The sequence below is a fragment of the Aegilops tauschii genome, chromosome 3 (assembly GCF_002575655.3).
Source record: "Aegilops tauschii subsp. strangulata cultivar AL8/78 chromosome 3, Aet v6.0, whole genome shotgun sequence".
NCBI lineage: Eukaryota > Viridiplantae > Streptophyta > Magnoliopsida > Poales > Poaceae > Aegilops > Aegilops tauschii.
In genome coordinates this window covers 612,031,412-612,045,025 of record NC_053037.3, presented here as the reverse complement: position 1 = coordinate 612,045,025, position 13,614 = coordinate 612,031,412, and positions in this window count along the sequence as shown.

Genomic DNA, 13,614 nt, shown 5'->3' with positions numbered 1-13,614 from the left:
GAAACTATGTAAAACATTTCAATGCGAAAACAAATGCGATCATAATCGCAACCAAGGTAACAATTGATCCAACGGCATAATGATACCAAGCCTCGGTATGAATGGCATATTTTCTAATCTTTCTAATCTTCAAGCGCATTGCATCCATCTTGATCTTGTGATCATCGACGACATCCGCAACATGCAACTCCAATATCATCTTCTCCTCCTCAATTTTTTTTATTTTTTCCTTCAAGTAATTGTTTTCTTCTTCAACTAAATTTAACCTCTCGACAATAGGGTCGGTTAGAATTTCCGGTTCAACCACCTCCTAGATAAATAAAATCTATGTCACGTTGGTCGGTATATTTGTCATAAACAATAAATGAACCAAATAGTTATAAAAAGATAATATATACCACATCCGAATCATAGACAGGACGAGGGCCGACGGGGGCGGATACCAAAACCATCGCACTATGTAATAAGAAGGAATAATAAAAGTAACAAAATTAGACAAGTAACTATCTAAAGTAAGAACTTTTTCCTTTCAGAAAGAAGATAAGAACAAGAGGCTCACCACGGTGGTGCTGGCAATGAGATCAGCGCGGGCGATCGACGGCGGTGAAGACGGGGACGGGACGTGATGGACCGCTAAACCTAGACAAATCTCGGGGAAAATGGAGCTCGGAGGTCGAGTTTCGAGAGGAGAAAGATTAACTAGTGTGGCTCAGACATTTCATCGAACACCTCATGTGCATAGGAGGTGAGCTAGAGCACCCAAATGCCCTCCCCTCGCCGGCTAGAAAAAACAGAGCACTGTGGAGTGCTCTGCTGTGGCGATGGGGTATATATAGGGAACTCTTTGGTCCCGGTTCGTGGCACCAACCGGGACTAAAGGCCTTTGGTCCCGGTTGGTGCCACGAACCGGGACCAATGCCCCCTTTAGTCCCGGTTGGTGGCACCAACCGGGACCAAAGGCCTTGTGCTTCCCCGCGTCAAAAGTTTAGTCCCACCTCGCTAGTTGAGAGGGCTCGAGAGTGGTTTATAAGCGCTGCTGCGTCCACCCTCTCGAGCTCCTCTCAACTGCAGGCTTTCGGGCCTAACCGGTCTCTTTGCCTGTGGGGCCTACTGGGCCTTCTGCGGGCCTGAATCCTGGCCCACGAATGGGTTTCAAGTCGTATTCAGGCCGTGGTGGCCCAGTAGGTGGCATAATTTTTTTCCTCTGTTTTTTGTTTTCTCTTTTGCTTTATTTGTTTTGTTTTGTTTCTACTTATAACAAAAAACTTATTTATTTTATTTCTAATTACTTATGTATTTTACTTTAATTATTTTATTTTTATTTATTTTACTGCTGCTATTTTTATTTAATTTATTAAGGTTTATTTATCTTAGTTACTATAGTTTATTTTATTTTATTTTATTAAGGTTTATTTATTTTTATTTATTTTATTAAGGTTTATTTATTTTATTTACTATAAAAAAATTAACATAGATGCGCCTATAGAGAAAATTCAACCTAAATTCATAATAAATTTCTATGAAATTCAAAGAAATTTACTGTGAATTTAGGTCAAATTCCCTGTATAAGGGCATCTATTTTCACTTTGAGAGGAGCTCAACAAGGCAGAGAGGGACGGGCTTATAAACTGGTGTGAGCGCCCTTCGGTTGGCGAGGTGGGACTTAACACTGGCCGCAACTAGGACCAGCCCTTTAGTCCCGGTTTGTGGTATGAACTGGGACTAAAGGGCGGTGGGCCAGGAGCGTGGCCCATTGGTCCCGGTTTGTCCCACCAACCGGGACCAAAGGGGCCGGACGAACCGGGACCAATGCCCCCACGAGGCCCGGTAGGCCCCTGGCCGCACGAACCGGGACCAATGCTCGCATTAGACCCGGTTCGTGACTGAACCGGGACTAATGTGAATATTGCCCTGTGACCAAAGCCCAGTTTTCTACTAGTGGATTCTTGCCGGAGTCACATGGAAGAGTTTTTTGCAAGACTCGGTGTCCCAAAACACTGATGAGCAAAATACATGATGCAGATTCCACACACTTTTGTGTTTGGATTAATCATGTATTCCATGGTATGTAAAACAACCAGATACGTCCGATACTCCCAAGGTGTTGCGAGTATGGATACTAATGTGATCAAAGTACTGATCATGGGACAACAGTGAAAGATGTCATTGAGTACTAGAGTAAGTACTGATGATATGTTTTCTCGCAAGCGGAGATCATGAAGAGTTCGTTGTAAAATGTTACATCGATACAGTCTTCATCTTTTCTCCATGCGATTTTCGATTTAAGTTAAGGGTTTTGTGTAATACACAATATGGTGGCACGTTAGTTGGAAATTGTTCCAAACAAGTTACTGTGGCGAATTCTATAACAGAGGCGAAGTATGTTGCCGCTTTAGAAGCGACAAAGACAAAGATGTTGAATCATATAGTTCATTCATGAACTTAGTATGGTTCCAAGAAGGCTTTGGTCAATGGGACACTATTGCAGATAGTTGCTCCATAACTCAGTCTGAGGAATCAGGTTTCGATCAATGATTCACATATATATAAAGCCAAGTCCACAAAAATATGAATTTTGTGAAAGCATGAAAATGTGAGGATATGCAGAGATACACATGGAGCTGAAGTTGTCAGATCCGATGATCAGGCTATACCACATGCGAAGCATTTTTTACACCAGTATGCCATAGGTGTAAACTGCATTAGCATTAACTAGATTATTGACTCTAGTGCAAGTGGGAGTCTGTAGGAGATATGCCCTAGAGGCAATAATAAATGATATTATTTATCTCCGAGTTCATATTATGTTTATCTCCCATGCAATAACTGCAATGATTCTCGAGTCTGCAATATCCACGAGGCTCGGAGGAAGACTCATATGCACGTGTGGAATAATAAACGGTAAGAAGTATTCCTAGTCTGGCCTCTAAGACTAGCTCAAGTGTTGCATGATGGTTCTGTTTTCCTGATCATGGGCATGTCTATGGCAGCAACTTTGAGGGCAAAATGTTAAGAGAACATTTGTGTTGAATCGACCCGGATTGATGTTATGCTATGAGATTCATTCATCAAAAGTTAATGGTACATAACACAGAGATGGTTAACGTTTGCATGATTCCTTAGACCATGAGAGTATCGAGTTTCTTCATGCTTGCTTCATGAACTTTGGGGTTTGTTAAACGTCATCCGTAAATGGGTGGCTATTACGGCGGCTTACGGGTTCATGGAAAAGTGTGTCAAGTAACTTGATAGCTCAAGATTGGGATTTGCTCCTCCGACGATGGAGAGATATCTCTGGGCCCTCTCGGTGTTACGGTATCCATCATCGTCTGGCAAGACACTTTGTGATTTGATCACGGGGATGCCGGAACACGATAACGAGAAAAGAGAACAATACCGGTAACGAGGTAACTAGCATAGTGGACAAGTTGTTGATCCACGGGAATGCCAACATGTCTCACCTCGGCTATTTGTAACATATCGCGAAGCAACAGGAATAGCACACGGCAACTGGAGGTTCACTCGAATATTTATTCGTGTGGGTATAGGGGTCAATATGGGTGTCCACGACTCCGATGTTGATCATTGATCGGAAAGGGTTCCAGTCATGTCTATACTTCACCGAACCTATAGGGTCACACGCTTAAGGGTCATCTATCTGCTGAATACTAGACAAGGAGTCTGAGAGAAAATCACCGAAAAAGTTTCGGACAACGGAAAAGTTTCAGACAGCGGAAAAGGTTCTGCAGAAAGAGGTCATCGGATGAGTTTCGATGAAACTGAAAAGTTGTTTCAGGGGATACTATAAAGTCAAATGGGTTTCGGCACATGCCTGATAATTCTTGGAGGGTGCCAGAATCATTGTGGAAGCTTTCTGGAATTTTCTGGGATAATAACCGGATATGCTCCGGAGCTGCCGGAACCACTTCACATGCTTTTCGCAGATGAAAATCACTAAACCGGAATTGTTTCGGAACGCCTTGAAAATAATTTTGGTGGGTACTGGAAATGTTCTAAGCCCACACAAATATTTTCTGTTCGAACGGACGCTGAAAAATGTCGTCATGAATAGTGAAAGTGCTTTTTGGGATATTTTATGGAAAGCCACCTTTTGGGGCTTTACTCAAAAGATCTAGGGATGACATGGATGGATTAGGAGGCCCTCATGGGGCCCCCCAAGGGGTGTGGCCGGCCACACTTGGGGCTCCACCTTGGAGCCCCTCTTGTTCCTTGGTTTCACTCTTATGCCCTTGAGGAAGGACTTCATTCATGTGCATTTTGGGTTTTTGTGTTAAACTACCCTACCCCTTGGGATTTCCTATAAATAGAGGTGGAGGGGCAGCCCTCCACACTCATCTCTTCTCACATACAAGTGCCATGCATGATCTGGCTTCTCTCTCCCTCCCAGGGAAATAGTTTCGTAGAGCCGAAAGGCTGTCTGGGTTCCGGTGGGAACTAGTTCTGGACGACGAAGCCCTGCCGGATAGATGACACCGCATGTGTGCAACTCTGTAGAGAGGTCGTAGTTTCGGTCTTAGTTCGTGAGTGCCTCCCGAAGGGCTGTCCGTGTGACCGTCCGAGTTTCGAAGGTCCTACCGAAGGGCTGTCCGAGTGACCGTTCGAGTTTTGAAGGTCCTCCCGAAGGGCTGTCCGCGACACCGTCCGGGGGGCTGTTCGACCGCCTCCCGGAGGGCTGTCTGAGGAGCAGATGAGGGTATACATCCTCGCGGTTGGGAGGTTGTAAATCCTAGCTGCGGGGATCTGCACCGCCGATCGTCATCGACTCTACTTCCCGCTGCGCTACGACTCGGTAACGAAAAAGATCAAACCTTGTACGCAGTGTCCATAGTGGTCCTGGGCTGGTGCATAGGTCGGAATTTTTTTTGTTTTCTTCTGCGTTACCCTACAGATACCCTCCCTACAGTATAGGCGTAGCGACAGCGGGATGTTAGAGGTTGCATTTTCATGTCCGGCGCGGCGACATCTGAGTCGCCATAGTGGGTCGCAATGGAATTTATAGAGGATGCTATGATGCGTATCAATTCGGGAGGAGGAGGGAATTTATAGATCGATCGCCACCGCCCAATTTCGATTCAAGTTTGGTTTGCGTGGTCACTAAGGGCATGGGACCCTCAAAACTTTTGTAATCCAATTGAGACACCTATTGGTGCGTGTAGCGGTCCGGACATCCTTTTTCCCACAAACAGAAATTTACTGGAGGCGCTTTGGGCGTGTTCGAACATGCATTTGACCAACCAAAAACCCCACGTGATGCACTTTTTTCTCTCCCAACCGCACATCACACACAAAATCAATCACATGCATGGTCCCGCTCTACTCTATCTCCTCCCAATATGACAAATAGGGATTATTTAGTGGATATTTTTGGATGACTCCCTTCCGCATCATGTCCGCGGACCACGGCCGGACCCGTCCGCAGACGGATACCGAGACCATTTTGGTGGTCAGCGTTGGAGATGCCCTAATTTACAGGGCCGGCCTTCTGTGGGTCCATCTTTTAGATCATATGTGGGTCTTTTAGTCAGCGTCTGTCAAGAGCGAATGCTATTTCTCGCTCCTCGCGAGTCCTACGGTACGCTCGTCTAAAGGTTTTTCTGCGCACGTTGTAGTGTGTCGAGCCCCTTCTCCTCGCTCGTTCACTCGCTTCTACTTATCGATCAATCGCTCGTTGTACTTGTTGTGAATTTTTCTGGTTTTCTTCTATTTTTTCTTTTGTTTTACTTGAAGTTTTTTTTTGGGTTTTCTTTGTTTTCCTCACGAGTTCCTCTATATTCTCTGTTTGCTTTGTTTTTAATCATTTTCTTGGTTTTGATTATCTGTTTTCTTTCTTTCTTTCTTGGTTTTCCTCTGGTTTTTATATTTTAACTATTTTTCTCCGGTTCCTAGTTCCCTTTTTCTTTTTGATTTTCATTCGTTTTATTATTTGGTTTCTCTTTTTTTTCCCAACACATGTCTACATTTTACTTACACATTCTACATTTGTCATATACATCTAAAACGTTTTTTAATATAAGTTTAACATGTTTTGTATATATTATAAACATTTAAAAAATAAATGTTTTGATGTCTAATTTTTATTGTAGACATCGTACATTTTTCTTATAAATCTGATATATATTTTATACACATATAACATTTGATATATAACATTTTTTATATACACGATTAACATTTTCAAAACATATTTTTTTGGTTCTCTACATTTTTTATGCAGTGTACATATTTATATACATCAGAAACAATGTTATGTACACGTTTAATATTTTTTAAAGACATGATTAACATTTTTTTAGTTCGTATATTTTTATGTCTTTTTTTACATGCACATGTTACAATTTTTTATACATAGGAAATAAATTCTATAAACATTTAACACTTTTTATATACACGTTTAACTGTTTTCAAATGCATGATTAGCATATTTAAAAACAATTATGTAAATCATTTTTCGGAATATATAAGTATAAAAAATGAAAACAATAAAAATGAGGCAGTGGCCTCCCGCGCTATAAACTGGCCTATTTAGATAGAGGCCTTGTTGCGCGCTGTGGCTGGACCGGCCCATTCGCGAGCTCCTTCAGTGAGAGCTGACTCTCTCCTTTGAAGCGATACATAGTCGCACCCGCTGTAAATCAAACTTGTAGGGCCTTGTTACCGTGGCCACTCCTCAAATTCACAACATGTTATCTTGATACATAAAAGGGAAACAAGGTACTACTATTGTTGGACACTTTTCTAAAAAACAACAGTACTATCTTGTTTATAATCTCTACTCCTAATGGACGAGTTGATGAATCGTCTCCACGGTTTATTTTTGCTGGTTTTTTTCGTCTCTCCTCCCACCACCCCCTCCCACCCTGGTCCACGGTTTATTTTTGCTGGTTTTTCTCGTCTCTCCTCCCACCACCCCCTCCCACCCTGGTTCATCGGTTTATTTTTCTCTCCACTCTTTATTACAACCAGAACTTTCCTAACGTATAACAAATCACGGATTTAACTTCCTTAAATTATGCAAATCAATCGATTCATTTTATTGGTTCAATTTGTCTTAGGAAAAAAATAACAGATTTTCAGGAAACAAATAATACATTTCAATCTAACTTCCTTAAATTATGCAAACCAGTCAATTCCTTTTATTGGTTCAATTTGTCTTAGGAAACAAATAACAGATTGTTAGGAAACAAATAATACATTTTAATCTAACTTTCCTAACTTATCTAAATCAATCGATTTCTCTTATTAGTGAAATTTGTTTTAGGAAACAAATAACTGACACGTCACAACTTTCTTCCCATAAATAGTTTCTTAACATTTGCAAACTTTCCTAATCAGACACGTCACAAACGGGCAGGTACTGATATCACGTTACCAAACAATAAAACCCCATTTGCATAGAAATTAGTTCAAAAATCCTAACTTTCCTAAATTTTTACCTTTCCTCGATAACAACCAATATTTCCTATGTTTTCCACCTATTGAAGGAAATCATCCCTCCATCGATATTAGCATTTTTTTGAACTGAGATCTCCGGGTTATGTTTTTTTTTGCGATTCTTTCAAATTGTGACATCTCCTTCCACTCCGGCTCCTTCTCGCATAAACACCTCCACCACAGCCAGGTGACACCGCCCCAGAGCTCCTGCCTCTCCACACCTTCTCCGCCACCTCCTTCTCGTACTCCATTAACAATCCCTCTGCCATATTTGTCCACGGCGGTGTCGAGGGCATGGCGCAGCAGCGTACCAGCGGTAGAGCAGCGCATAGCAGCAGGAAGCAACACGCAGCAGGCGAGGCGAGCCGCCGACGATGGAGGGCAGAGATGCGGCCGGCGTGGCTGAGGGGGCGGCCGGCAGAAGATGGTCACGACTGGAGGCGGCGCGAGGCAGGGGCGCGACAGCGGGGTGAGCGAAGGGATAGGCGGCAACAGACGGGGCGAGCGCAGCCAGCGAGAGTGTGGCGCGCGGCCAGCGTGTGTGTCGCGCGGGGCACAGTGGTGCGGTGGCTGCGGCGAGCGCGACGGCAGCGGCGGGCGCGACCGACGCGGTGTAGCACGGGTGTGGGCATGGAGAGGGAGTGGCCCCGCGGGCGCGGAAGAAAAGCGGCAGGCTCGGGCATGGGTGTGCATAGGACCGGGCATGTGCCACGGGGTCAATCCGAGGAGCTCGGTGGCTACCCCTGCAATGGCCATGGCGGACGGCGGTTCTCGGCCACGGCGAAATACCTAACGAGAGCAAACGAGAGGGGAAACAGGGGAAAGGCAAGAGGAGATCATGGCGGTGTCAATGGCGCCCTAGGGGAAGACATGGGAGCTCGGGGCGGCGCGGATCGAACGACAATGTCGCGGTGGCCCAATGTTGAGGAAGACGGCAGCGACGTCGATGCGAGGGTGCTGGACTTGATCTTGTTGGCGCAGACGAAGTAGCGAAGGCGTTCGGAGCTCCTCGACAAGCTCCTAGCCAACAGGGAGGGCAGTGGCCATGTGGACGGGGTCGGTCATGGTGGCCGTGGCGTCTGACTTCGTGGAGGAGGAGGAGAAGTGGATTTGGGAGGGGGTGTCGAGGAGGAGTGAGGCCATGGGGGCAGGGAAGGAAGGGTGTCACCCTTATCCATTCCCCTTCGATGCCAGCGAGGTGGTCGGGCGGGAGCCCGGCTCTGTAGCGACGCAGCTCGGGGAACAGGAGAAGACGACCGCGGGGAGACTGGACCGCTGAGCCGGTTCGGTGGCAAGGCCCGGGGGCAGGGCGAATCCCCTTTTACATCATCCTTTTGGTTTTGCAATGTATTCTAATCTGTTTATCCTTTTTAACACCGTTTTCTATTTATTCTTATCAACTAAATGATCTCTACTCCTAATGTCTCAGTTGGTAGTCTCCGTTCCGGGTTTATTTTCGTCCCACCTCTCGAGTGAGGGAGAGGGGGAGAGAGAGTGAGGAAGAGGGAGGAAGAGGGTGTGTGTGTGTGAGAATTTGATGGTAAAAAAGATCGTCAATGTCACTTAATATGTATGAGAGTATTAAATGTAATATTAACATAATTCATATTGAACTTTTAAAGTTAATGTGGCCCCATTGCAACGCACGGGCGTTCTTCTAGTATATACCTTGTTTGACACTTTTAGGCCAAAAAATTCGCTTTACAAGTTTGCACGTACTAAGTTATGATTTGATTGAAAATTAAACTTAACAAATTTTGCAAAAACTTCTCAAAATGTATTAAAAAGGGATCTTATTTGAAAGCCCCCGTCACGAAAAACACGACTATGAAAACATATCTTAATTTGGACTTTTTGGTCAAAAGGTATGAGAGTTTGAAAATCGGAAGCCAAAAGAAAAAGAACACGTGAGGGACTCGCTGTGCCTCCGCATCTGCGTTCTACATATCATCTCCCGCTGTTTTCTGTTTATACATCACCTTCGAATGAAATGCTGATTTTTTCCCTTCTTTTGTCTGTGAAACCCTTATTAATAATATTCCGAACTACTATGTAGGAACTCTTGTCATCTGACAAACAAGAAACTTTTTGTTCTCTCCCACGAGCGACTCTTTGGTGTCTAAGGTTTCACCGCCTCCCCCAGGCGTTGTCACCTATCTGCCTCATCTCTTGTGGTCTTAGGGCCATGGAAGCATGGTTGATCCCGGCCCTTGCTGACGGGAAGGGCTCCTGCATCATCTTTAGGTGTTTTCTTAGCCTGTTTGTGGTTTCTGTCCTGCTCAGAAAGGCGAGGCTTGACGTCTCCCTAGAGATGGAATACGATTCTTCCTGCCTAGTCCACACCATGGTGGTGCATCTTGCGTCATTAGAGGGCGTGTGGAGCTATGTCTTTGAAGGATCTAGCGGGATACTCGGTGTTTTTCTTCGGTGCATCTTCATGGATCGGTCTTCATCATCTATGTTAGTGTGCCTACAGGTTGGTTCCTTTAGATCTACGTTTCTCTTCATTAGTGGCGTTCGTTGTTCTGGTGCACTGGACCTTTTGGGTCTTAGGATGACGACTTCTCGGTTGTCTACTGCAACAAGGTTTGCTCGGCTCTTGTGATGGAGCGGCGAAGATGACAGCACGGCTTTGGCTTGCTCCAGTACTTGTAGTCATTGCTAGGTGATCTATGGACATTTTTAGACAACAGGAGGGCTAAGCCCTCGTTTCTAATTCTCAATGAAACCAGAGATGAACATCTTGCATACCATGTTCCGTAGCTTACAACCAAAAACATCTAAATACTCAAGTTCTGGTTGATGGACATGGATGTAATTTTTTTTATAAATGATTATTTTTTCTGCGATGAATAGATCAAAAGGTTTTCCCGCAAAAAATATTTCTTGTCATCTGGGGTCATCCTCCTTAACATTTTGCACAATGCACAAAACCCTCAAAGTTTAATTTTAGGCACCACTTCTTTCTTAGAAGAACGGAAAAAGAAGAGATAAGTGGTCGGCGGCAAACAATTAAAAGATTGTGTTGGGAAAATTAAACATAGCCCCCAAAAAGTTTACAACTTTCAATGTAGATCCATGGCCGAGATGAGAACACACATGTTAAATTAATTATAAGGGCAATATGGTGTAGTAACTAGTTAACCCATCAAATAGGTTGTTGTGGCGTTCTTGCACCATATAAGGTTGATGATCCTCAGAAAATCATGGCACATATTGAATGCAGTATTTTGGAACGATGTTAGGTCACTAGTAGTAGCAATTTTTTAATGGATTCGTTGGAAGATTCATGTATATTTTCACTTGTGCAGATTGGACGACCTTAAAAAAGGATTTATCCATGACAATAACACACATTGAGTACCCATCAAGTTTTTCAAGTGTCCCAATCAATCGATGCTGCCGCGCGGGCAGGTGAATTGCTCTACATCGGACAATGTTGCGTGCGACATTGACAGAGGACTAGGCTTTTTTTTCTTCTGACGAGAGGAGGAAGAGGATGGGCTGGAGTACGTCTCTTGCCGTTGAATTAGATCCTCGGTGATTAAGTTCAGACGATGGCCTTCCATGGAATTGACCTAATTAATACCCTCCATTTAATGTCTTTTAGTGTTTCATAATTATTTCAGGATAGAAATACCATTTTCATGTTTTTAAAGGTGGTGTACTAAAGCACCCCTCAACATAGAAAGTTAGATTCTTGTCTAGGTGTGGATTTTCTTCATTTTTGTGGTTGTTGAATATCTAATTTCCTCATGAGTTTTTTATGTAGTTGTGTTTGTTTTGTACGCATTACTTGTCTATATTGGTGCTTGTTGCGCTGTAGTTGCATGGTTTGTCGCAAGGTTTGAACTTGTGTAGCTGCCCTTGTTCTTAATATAAAGATGAAACATAATTTCCTGGGAAAAAGTGTTGCTTAGTTTTCATTGGGAGAAATGCCTAAGTAGAACAAGTGTTTTTATGGGTACTTACCCGTGTTTGGCGTTTTGTTGTGTAAAATCTAGTTTTTCTTTTTATTGTTGTTTTTCGTGTGTCCCATATTGATCAGGGAGCAACTACAGCAAAAGTTAGTCCAACAATGAATTAAAATAGAAAAAACCAACCTAGGTTGTCGGATTAGACATGCTCTGGCACAAATTCACACGGAGGGAACTAGGACCAACTGAATGTACTTTCACGAACACCTACTAATAGCTACATATAAAGCATGAAGTTTATGGTAACCATTTCAAATCTCTCCCCTAACTAGATTATTTTTTATGTTTTGTAACTTGTTACTGAAAATATCTACCCCCCAAACACACAAACATGGCTCGCACGCACACTTGCTTCAGCCCAATACAAGAAACTTGCTCTCAAACTTAGATTTGTTTTGTAACTTGTTGCCTCTGCCCCCAAAACATCTAAAAACTCAAGTTCTGATTGATGGACATGGATGTAATTTTTTTGTAAATGATTTTTTTCTGTGATGAATAGATCAAAAGGTTTTCCCGCAAAAAATATTTCTTGTCATCCGGGGTCATCCTCCTTAACATTTTGCACAATGCACAAAAACCCTCAAAGTTTAATTTTAGGCACCACTTCTTTCTTAGAAGAACAGGAAAAGAAGAGATAAGTGGTCGGCGGCAAATAATTAAAAGATTGTGTTGGGAAAATTAAACATAGCCCCCGAAAAGTTTACAACTTTCAATGCAGACCGATGGCCGAGATGAGAACACACATGTTAAATTATAAGGGCAATATGGTGTAATAACTAGTTAACCCATCAAATAGGTTGTTGTTACGTTCTTGCACCATATAAGGTTGATGATCCTTAGAAAATCATGGCACATACTGAATGCAGTATTTTGGAACGATGTTAGGTCACTAGTGGTAGCAATTTTTGAATGAATTCGTTGGAAGATTCATGTATATTTTCACTTGTACAGATTGGACGACCTTAAAAAAGGATTTATCCATGGCAATAACACACATTGAGTACCCATCAAGTTTTTCAGGCGTCCTAATAAATCGATGCTGCCGTGCGGGCAGGTGAATTGCTCTACATCGGTCAACGTTGCGTACGACATTGACAGAGGACTAGGCTTTTTTTTCTTCTGACGAGAAGGGGAAGATGACGGGCTGGAGGACATCTCTTGCCGCTGAATGAGATCCTCGGTGATTAAGTTCAGACGACGGCCTTCCATGGAATTGGCCCTAATATTCATCATTTAATGTCTTTTAGTGTTTCATAATTAGTTTAGGATAGAAATACCATTTTCAAGTTTTTAAAGGTGGTGTACTAAAGCACCCCTCAACATAGAAAGTTAGATTCTTGTCTAGGTGTGGATTTTCTTCATTTTTGTGGTTGTTGAATATCTAATTTCCTCATGAGTTTTGATGTAGTTGCGTTTGTTTTGTATGCATTACTTGTCTATATTGATGCTTGTTGCGCTGTAGTTGCATGGTTCATCGCAAGGCTTGAACTTGTGTAGCTGCCCTTGTTCTTAATATAAAGATGAAACATAATTTCCTCGGAAAAAGTGCTGCTTAGTTTTCATTGGGAGAAATGCCTAAGTAGAACAAGTGTTTTTATGGGTACTTACCCGTGTTTGACGTTTTGTTGTGTAAAATCTAGTTTTGCTTTTTATTGTTGTTTTACTTGTGTCCCATATTGATCAGGGAGCAATTATAGCAAAAGTTAGTCCAACAATGAATAAAAATAGAAAAAATAACCTAGGTTGTCGGATCAGACATGCTTTGGCACAAATTCATCCGGAGGGAACTAGGGCTAGTTGAATATACTTTCATGAACACCTAGTATGACACGCATATGTTTATGCTCGAACTGCTTTTCTATCTAGAGGTTAGTAGGGGGTTTCGTGAAAGTACATTCAAGTGGCTCTATATCCCTCCTGTTGGGGAACATAGTAATTTCAAAATTTTCCTACACACACGCAGGATCATGGTGATGCATAGCAACGAGAGGGGAGAGTGTCGTCTACGTACCCTCGTAGACCGTAAGCGGAAGCGTTATGACAACGCGGTTGATGTAGTCGTACGTCTTCACGATCCGACCGATCCAAGTACCGAACGCACAGCACCTCCGAGTTCAGCACTCGTTCAGCTCAATGACGTCCCATGAACTCTGATCCAGCGGAGCTTTGCGGGAGAGTTCCGTCA